The sequence below is a fragment of the Sander vitreus genome, unplaced genomic scaffold (assembly GCF_031162955.1).
Source record: "Sander vitreus isolate 19-12246 unplaced genomic scaffold, sanVit1 ctg433_0, whole genome shotgun sequence".
NCBI classification, from domain to species: Eukaryota; Metazoa; Chordata; class Actinopteri; order Perciformes; family Percidae; genus Sander; species Sander vitreus.
The window spans coordinates 42,576-51,550 of NW_027595548.1; the positions used below are offsets into that span (position 1 = coordinate 42,576).

Genomic DNA, 8,975 nt, shown 5'->3' on the forward strand with positions numbered 1-8,975 from the left:
CCACACGTCGCTGCTCCTCGTCATGCCGCTGCACTGAGGGAAGATGACACGCCTGATTCCGCCAGATCCCGCCCCTCTGCCACAGTGCCATCGGCACCTCCACCCCCACCGATGAAGACAGGACCGAGACAGAAGCCAGCTCCCAAAACACCTCCCACGACAAGATCACATACAAGCAGCATGAAGCAGACCAGCTCCCGATGATTCAGTTCCCATTGGCCTCAGGAGAAGTGGGCGTCATCTACAGGTCCTGGACTGAATCTGACCTGCGTGACGCAACCAGTCACCTCCCCCGGTGCAAAGACTCTGGGCCTCGTTTCGCACAGGCTCTCAAAGGATTTGTCGAGACATTTCTACCTACAGTTAATGAACTGAGAAGTGTGCTCGTCCGCAATTTGGGTCTGACGGATTATGGGAAAATCAAGTCAGTCCTAGCCATAAGGACTGACCCAGTCATTCGAGACCATGAGCTTCAAAATGGACAGAACGCTGAATACATGACTTTGGTGAGCAGATTGTACCAAGAAATAAAAGACAAATTCCCCGATCGGACGGATATGGCCCAAATCAGCAGCACCAAACAGAAGGAAGGGGAATCCACCAGTGAATTCCAACATCGCATTGGCGAAATTTTCAGCAGACACAGCGGAATACAGGAGCCAGAGGAGCTGGGGAACACCATGGGGTTATGGGAATCCCACCTAAAGAACGCTTTCCTGAATGGGCTGCTGCCAGAGATCCGAGTTGGGGTAATAAAATCATGTATTGGCTGGGACGAAGCCAGACTGACAGAAATCGTCAGACACGCACGACACGTGGAGCAAGTGGAGCTGGAGACAGCTCGTCTGGCCGACAGGAAGACGAGGAAGAAGGCCGAAGATGCCCAGCTGACACTGTTTCATACAGTAAACCAACTCGTTGGAAAAGAAGGAAAGAAAAAAGGAAAAGGGAGAGGTAGAGGGCGCGGCGGACAGCAGACGCTTGATTCGGCCTGTTTCAACTGTGGCGGCAAGGGACACTGGGCCAACAAATGTCCCTTTCCAAAACAACAAAAGGAGGAACCAGTTGGGGACCGCGACTACGGCCAGGAGCAGGCAGATTGACAGGTGGTGGAAGGGGACGGTGACGGAGAGTCTGAGCCAGCGAGATCTGCCCAGCCGGTACAACAAAAGGGAAGTAAAAATGCAAACACACAAACACAAATTTCTGCACCCATTACAGACCATAAACATCACACTGTTTCCCCATCTGATGAGAAAAACATTCTAGACGCAATTTCTTACCTAGAGCAAAAGCAACACGTAGAAAGTATTCCTACTTATGCAATGTTGTCATTTGAGGTTTATAAGAAATTACCAACAACTATTTTGAAAGTACAGGGAAAGGATGTGGAGTTTTTGGTAGATTCGGGTGCAACTACTTCTGTACTTCGGAGATCTTTGTTCCCGGATCAAAAGCTCTCTGGTAGAATTGTTCTGTGCAGAAGTGCAAATGGAGCAATTGTCCCAGAGAGGTTTTCATATCCTATGAAGTGTGTCCACAGTGACCCAAGCGATTTGGAACCGGAGAGGAGGGCAAAATGTGCTTTTCTGCTCTCCCCTCTGTGTCCGGTGAATTTGTTAGGGAGAGATCTCATGTTACGTTTTGGTATAGGGATAATCCCTACGGCAACCGGCCTAAAGGTTGTGAGATTAGATGTCGCAACTCAGGATGATTTGTTCTTTTCAAAAAGCGCACGCGGGTCCCAGCTCATATTTCAATGGGCTATTCTTCAGGCTCATGCTGCAGGCTTGCTGCATGAGGCCAGAAAATTGGTCTCCCCTTTCTCTGAGTTTAGGGAAGAACACAACTTACACTGCACGTGTTTTGTCTCTTCAGAACGTGATGACATGTTTGTCGAAGACTTTTTCAAAGAAGAAACTGATGAGCTTGAGTGTACTTACATGTACTGGCATGAAAACAAATGTGCAGTTGCATTATTCTTGACTGATAAACAGAGAATGTTTTTCAGAATTCCACACTCTCATGCTCATATCTCTTTATCCAAATCTTCCACAGATCAGTGGAGAAACTTGGGACAATTTGTCCTGGACTGTGACCGACTGACTGACTGGACTAAAACCGTGGACGGGAACGTGCACACCTCCCCCTCCACGGGAGTTTATCGGAAACTCCTGTCACACCGTGTGACCGCCGCGCGCAGTGTCTTCCAACGAAAGGAAGCTGAAACACGCACACACATTTTTTTCAATAACGCTGTGAATGTCTCTCCCACAGATATCTCACCGTTGCTGTCCCAAGTGCCGACTCACCTGTGGGCAGCGCATAAATATGACGTGGGTCTCATCAAAAATTGTCAGCCTGTTGTCATCACACCGCGCTCAGACTTCAGGCCCAAAAAAGCATCAGTACCCACTGAAACAGGAAGCGATCGATGGTATCCGACCGGTTTTTAACTCTCTATTGAAAGCAGGAGTTATTGTTCCATGTCCTGATTCACCTGTTCGCACGCCAATTTTCCCTGTCAAGAAAATTCGTGATAAGGGAAAACCGGTTGAATGGCGCTTTGTTCAGGACCTCAAAGCAGTAAATGCAGCGGTTCACGCACGTGCACCCAACGTACCAAACCCGTACACGATTCTTCAAGGGAATTCCTGGGGGGGCACAGTATTTCTCTGTTGTTGATTTGTCTAACGCTTTTTTCAGTGTTCCAGTGGACAAAAACAGCCAGTTCTGGTTTGCGTTCCTGTTTGACGGTAAGGCCTACACATTCACACGTTTAGGACAGGGGTTTGTCGAGAGCCCAACCATCTACAACGAGGCTCTGAGAGAAAGCCTGGAAAGCTTAACCCTTTCCCCAGGCTCTGCTCTCCTTCAATATGTTGATGACTGCTTAATTGCCAGTCCAACAAAAGCACAGTGTGAACAAGACACTATTGCATTATTGTGTCACCTAGCAACAGAGGGGCACAAAGCTAGTTTAGCTAAATTGCAATTTGTGAAAAAGGAAGTGCATTTTTTGGGTCATGACATTTCAGTGTCAGGGAAAACATTGTCTCCATCTCGGATTGAGGCAATAGTTTCCCTCCCAAAACCTGCAACGAAAAAACAAATGATGTCATTTCTAGGAATGTGTTCCTATTGTCGAGTTTTCATCCCAAATTATGCTCAGTTAGTTCAACCTTTAGCTGACATAATACATGGTAACAACTTGTCTGCACACGACCGCGTCACATGGACGACCGAGGCGGGTGAGGCTTTTGTAAACCTTAAAAAAGCTTTTCAAAACCCTCCCACTTTAGGTTTGCCAAACTCTAAGCTTCCATTCACTCAAACAGTGGATGAACGTTTGGGCTGTATGACGTCTGTTCTCTTGCAGCCACACGGTGACAGGCTCCGGCCTGTGGCCTATTTCTCTGCAAAACTTGATCCTGTGGCAGCGGGTTTGCCCATTTGTCTCCGAGCCGTTGCTGCAGCTGAAAAAGCTCTGTCAGCATCAAGAGACATAGTGGGCTATGCTCCACTAACATTGCTAGTACCGCACGCAGTTTCACTGATCCTACTGGAGCAAAAATCTTCCCATTTGTCTGCAGCGCGATATTTGAGGTATCACACATGTCTGCTTGATATGCCTAATGTCACTGTTAAACGATGTACAGTACTTAACCCTGCTTCTCTTATGCCTACGCCAGGTGAGGGTGAGCCGCACGACTGTTTGGCTGAGTTGCAACACACCTGTGCTCCGCGCCCAGATTTGACTGACACACCGGTGCCAAATTCAGATCTGGTTTTGTATGTGGATGGGTCAGCCTCACGCTGCCCTGACACTGGCCAGGGACAGGTAGGGTTTGCTGTAGTATCAGATGCAGTAACCTTAATTGCTAGATCTCTTCCCAAACACTTCTCTGCGCAGGCTGCTGAACTCATTGCTCTCACTGAAGCATGCAAACTGGCTGAAGGGATCGTCTGTTACGATCTATACGGACTCCAGGTACGCCTTTGGGGTTGTACATGATTTTGGGGGCATTGTGGAAACACCGGAACTTCCTCAAATCCGATGGTAAGCCTATCTTGCATCACCAACTGATAAATGACCTGCTGACGGCCATCTTGCTCCCATCACAGATAGGCATATGCAAATGTTCCGCACACACGGGGGCGACTGACGAGGTCTCCAGGGGGAATGCTCGTGCTGACATGGCTGCAAAAGCTGCTGCACGCCTCCCGTGCCACTGGATGGCGCTTTAGTTTGCTCCACCACAGATTTTTCACTTCCAGATTCAGTGGCAGCTATGCAGACACATGCTACATCACAAGAAAAAACACAGTGGAAAAGTGCAGGGTGCACCTTTAAAGAAGGTGTCTGGCTGGGGCCAGATTCAAAACACTGCCTTCCGCGCCATTTTTTCACACATTTTGCAAAGTTGACACATGGAAGGGATCATGTGTCAAAGGGTGGGATGCTGTCTCTGTTAACACAGACATGGTTCACAAAGGGCTTCACAACATTTGCAGAAAAATTTTGTAAGGCTTGCATGACATGTGCACAACACAATGTAGGCAGACCAGTGACTGTAACACAGCAGGCAGGACATCCACCACCGGCACAAGCATTTGAACATGTGATGATGGATTTTGTTGAGCTCACGCCGTCAGAGGGGAAAAAGTGTTGGTTGGTGATGGTTGATATGTTCTCAAAATGGGTGGAGGTGTTTCCCGCTTCAAAACAAACTGCTTCAGTGGTAGCAAGGGCTCTAATGGCAGAAATTATTCCCAGATGGGGGAATACCAAGTCGATTGTCAAGCGATAACGGCACACATTTTGTCAATGAAGCAATAACCCAGTTAAGTCTGTACATCGGCATAGACCTCAGAAGGCATTGCAGTTACCATCCCCAGAGCGCCGGGTCCGTCGAAAGAGAAAACGGTACGCTGAAATGCAAACTGGCTAAATGCTGCGAGGACACGGGTCTTCCTTGGACAAAGGCGTTACCAATAGTACTAATGTACATGCGAATGAGGGTAAGAACGCGCAGTAACCTCAGTCCTTTTGAGATTCTTTTCGGCAGACCACCCAGTGTGGGGGTAGAGGCTCCTAGAGCACCCCTTCCCTCCACAGCTCTGTGTGAGCATGATATGTTGCAATATTGTGTACAACTGTCTTCTGCTCTCTCTACCATAAGAATCCAGGTTTCTGCTGCTTTGCCTCAACCAGCTGAAGGACCGCTCCACACTCTGCAGCCAGGAGATTTTGTGGTCGTAAGAAACTTCAGGAGGAAGAACTGGCAATCCCAACGCTGGCAAGGTCCTTTCCAGGTTCTTCTGGTCACCCACACAGCAGTGAAGGTTGCTGAGTGGGCTCCGTGGATCCACGCATCACACTGCAAGAAGGTCCCAGCGCCAGAGGACGAGGCAGTCCCACCAGACGTCCGGAAATCCGTGACCTGACAGACGGCGTTTCTGTGTCACCAACGGTACAACACACACACACCAGAAATGAGGCAGTGGTAAAGACTGACTCTGACGGTGTGTTACGTGCTAGGGGACGAACCTCTGACACCAGAAGAAAATCAACGACACCAGAAGCAAGACAGTCCTGACCTACAGCCCGGGACTGCATCACCCGGCCAACTACCCACACACACCACATCCCTAGAGGCACAGCAGGCTTGCTGTGACGATGGAGGGACACAGGAAAAACAAACGTGGTACCCGCCGCAAATTGTTGGGGGTTCGAAATGTATTCTTGTTCTCTGTGTCCTGTCTGTGTTTATGGGGGTTGCATTTTTCTTATTAGATAGATATGAAAGAGCTAAACTTAATAACAGTGTCTCTGACACCACTCTTTTTCCCATTTATGCCACTGATGCACAGCGCACAGACACACACAGTTTTCCCTCACCACATACAGAAGTAAAACGAGTGGCGCGATCTCCACAGTCTGCATCTAGACGATATTGGAAACCAGAGTACGAGCGATATAAACAAGCACATGACCTCAGGTCAACGAACTTCACGTTGTTAGCCAACACATCTACTAGTTTTCTGTTACAACCATGCGATTACATTCAGTGTGGGCCTGACAAATCTGTCTGGGGAGGGGTCGAAATTTACATATGCTACATGCCTCTGATGGACATGATGCTGGACCCAGAGGGGGAAGCACTGTGCCCATCATGGGATTTAGCAATTTGGCACAAAAGTGAGTCAGAATGGGGGCATCAGATCCCCGCTGACCACACCAATCTAACCAACAGACTGTCAATCCAAAAAGTAAACACATCCTCACCCGCGATTGTGCTCACCCTGAACAATGTGGACCCACGAGACAAGGTTACTTCATAGTGTGCGCACGTTTAGTAAGGAAAGATCCATGCGGAGCATTCTATATTAATGTTTTGACAACTAAATCATTCGGCAAAACCAACAAAAAGAAAAACGCAGGTAGTACAGGTAAAAGGCCGAGACCAATCCGAACTATGGAAGTCGCAGCTAACAAATGGCTCGTTACTCCTAACAAAGGACGACGCATTCTCATCCAACGTATGGCTGGGTTCCATCAGAAAACTCACTCGTGATGTAGGTATAAATGACTCATGTTTTGTGTGCTCATTGTTTCCTCACTCACAAAAACAGGCTACACCCGTCAAACCACACGCGTTAAACCTAAATGACTCTATTTGTGCACTGACTGCACTCTCGGATGTAGAAACAGGTGGAGGGGCTATGTTTTATGCAATCACCTATCAAAAGGACCCATGTGCGTATTTCAATAATCGCAATGTGCGTGCCCTGAATGGCACCATGGTTTCGGAATCTGAGAGTTTAGGACAGTTTCACTATAGCTATATGAAGGATCTAGAACACACACTCTGTATTGAACGTGCTCGTGGTCCAGGTACACGATATTTGGGAAGAACGGTGGGTTGCAAGAAAACGGTTAATGCTACATGTGGGGTACTCAGGTACAACGTCAGCAAATGTTTACACGAACGTCCGGGGTTTATTAATCTCACAATGGTAGATCCCTCCAGAACCAATCTAATACGCTGGCCTGATGATTCAGGTGCAGGCTCTCTGGTAGACTATGTTTGGCTTTGCGGTGATCACTGGTACCAACTCCTCCCGCCTTTATGGTCAGGTAGATGTGCATTGATCTATCTAACTCCGTCAATCACAATAATGCAACCTTTTGAGACTGTTTCGCATCGTTATTCTCCTCCTACAACCCCGCCTGACAGCACTATCAGAGCTAAGCGCAAAATGACAGGAACCGGTTCCAAAATTCTCTCCGGTTTCTTTCCGTGGTGGGGTGCAGTAAATAACGCACGTAATATCGATAGCATACACGAAAGTTTGGAAAATCTGACCGCCGTCATGGTTGCTGGGTTCAGCGACCTCCCTCCTGCCATGCGAGCTATGCGTAACACGATACTTCAACACCAGATGGGTTTAGATTTACTGTTAGCAGCTCAGGGGGGCCTCTGTCATGTTTTAGGAGATCAATGCTGCACATTCATCCCAGACATTGGGGGTAACCTCACCGACACTGTCCATCAGCTAAAACAACTCGCCACTAGTCTCAGGGCTCAAGATGTCCCTCAGACAGATTCTGGGTGGAACTGGGGAACCTGGTTGCTTGGGGAGGGTTGGAAGGTTCGGATGGGAAAAATTGTGATCCCAGTGATGTCTGTGATGATTTTCTGTCTGATTGCTATTTGCTGCATTATCCCTTTAGCTAAGAAAATGATTTCATCTCTGTTTGCTCTTGAGAGGGTCCAATACCAGGCAGTGCAAGTAAATGATTATATTCCTGATCTGTTTAAGTTGCCCTCCTACAAAGAGGACGAATCTGATTCAGACTCTGCCTCCGAAATCCCGTAGGGTTAAAACAGCTAAAATCCAGTTGAATTATTATGTTTTCTTTTGTTCTTTTCCCCTGCATATGGCTTTAGTAATTTTTGTATGTAATGATTAAGGTTGTAATCAAAAGTAGGGAATGTAATGGAAAAATTACATAGACCATGATTTCTTAACCATGATTGTTCATCTATTGAGTAAATTTTAATTATAAGTAAATCCTTAAATATGCCTTCGAAACATGTGCCTCCTAAAGATATTTCTTGAAACAGTCCTCCAGTTTAAAGATAGCTGAAAAGGGTATGACCCTGTGTATTCTCTACTACAAGCAGATGGCAACGACGCACAGGCGTCTGTAGAGATATGCAAAGGTCAGTTTGTCCAAAACCTAAGGTTGGAGCCTGAACCAATCTGTAGACGAGATAGGTTCCTGACTTCTATTGAAGGACGTTTTTGACGCACTAGACAGATGTACAGGAACATATTTAGACAGCAGTGTTCAAGATTAGAATGTTTTCCAAACATGGTCGGGTTTTGTGCTGTGAAAATGGGATATAAGGAGTTGGCATATGTTACGAGGCACAGATCGGCTGTCACTTTGTAACTCTGTTCATTGTTCATTGTGAATTGCTGTTCTTGTCACTGTTTGATTGTTCTCTCGAGAAAATAATTAAACCCCTTCCACCGAATACCTAAACTTTAATCCAGTTTGCAGCCTGTCTTTATTTTGTTTCAACAAGGTCTCTTATTCACCCAAATTCCTCCCTCGCTGAACAGAAACTTCCACAACAGTTTACAGACAGACAGACAGACAGACAGACAACCCAGGGTTGGTTTACAGACAGACAGACAGACAGACAACCCAGGGTTAGTTTATAGACAGACAGACAACCCAGGGTTGGTTTACAGACAGAGAGACAGACAGACAACCCAGGGTTAGTTTACAGACAGACAGACAGACAGACAACCCAGGGGTTAGTTTATAGACAGACAGACAACCCAGGGTTAGTTTACAGACAGAGAGACAGACAGACAACCCAGGGTTAGTTTACAGACAGACAGACAGACAGACAGACAACCCAGGGTTAGTTTACAGACAGACAGACAGACAACAC

General features: G+C 47.1%; 1 long non-coding RNA gene across 1 annotated transcript; it reads left to right on the forward strand.

Moving 5' to 3' along the window:
* Positions 1 to 261: 261 nt before the first annotated feature.
* LOC144514063 (uncharacterized) lies at positions 262 to 8,563 on the forward strand. Its single transcript, XR_013501247.1, has 2 exons — positions 262 to 2,756; positions 5,184 to 8,563. It is a non-coding gene; the product is annotated as an uncharacterized LOC144514063 (long non-coding RNA).
* Positions 8,564 to 8,975: the final 412 nt, after the last annotated feature.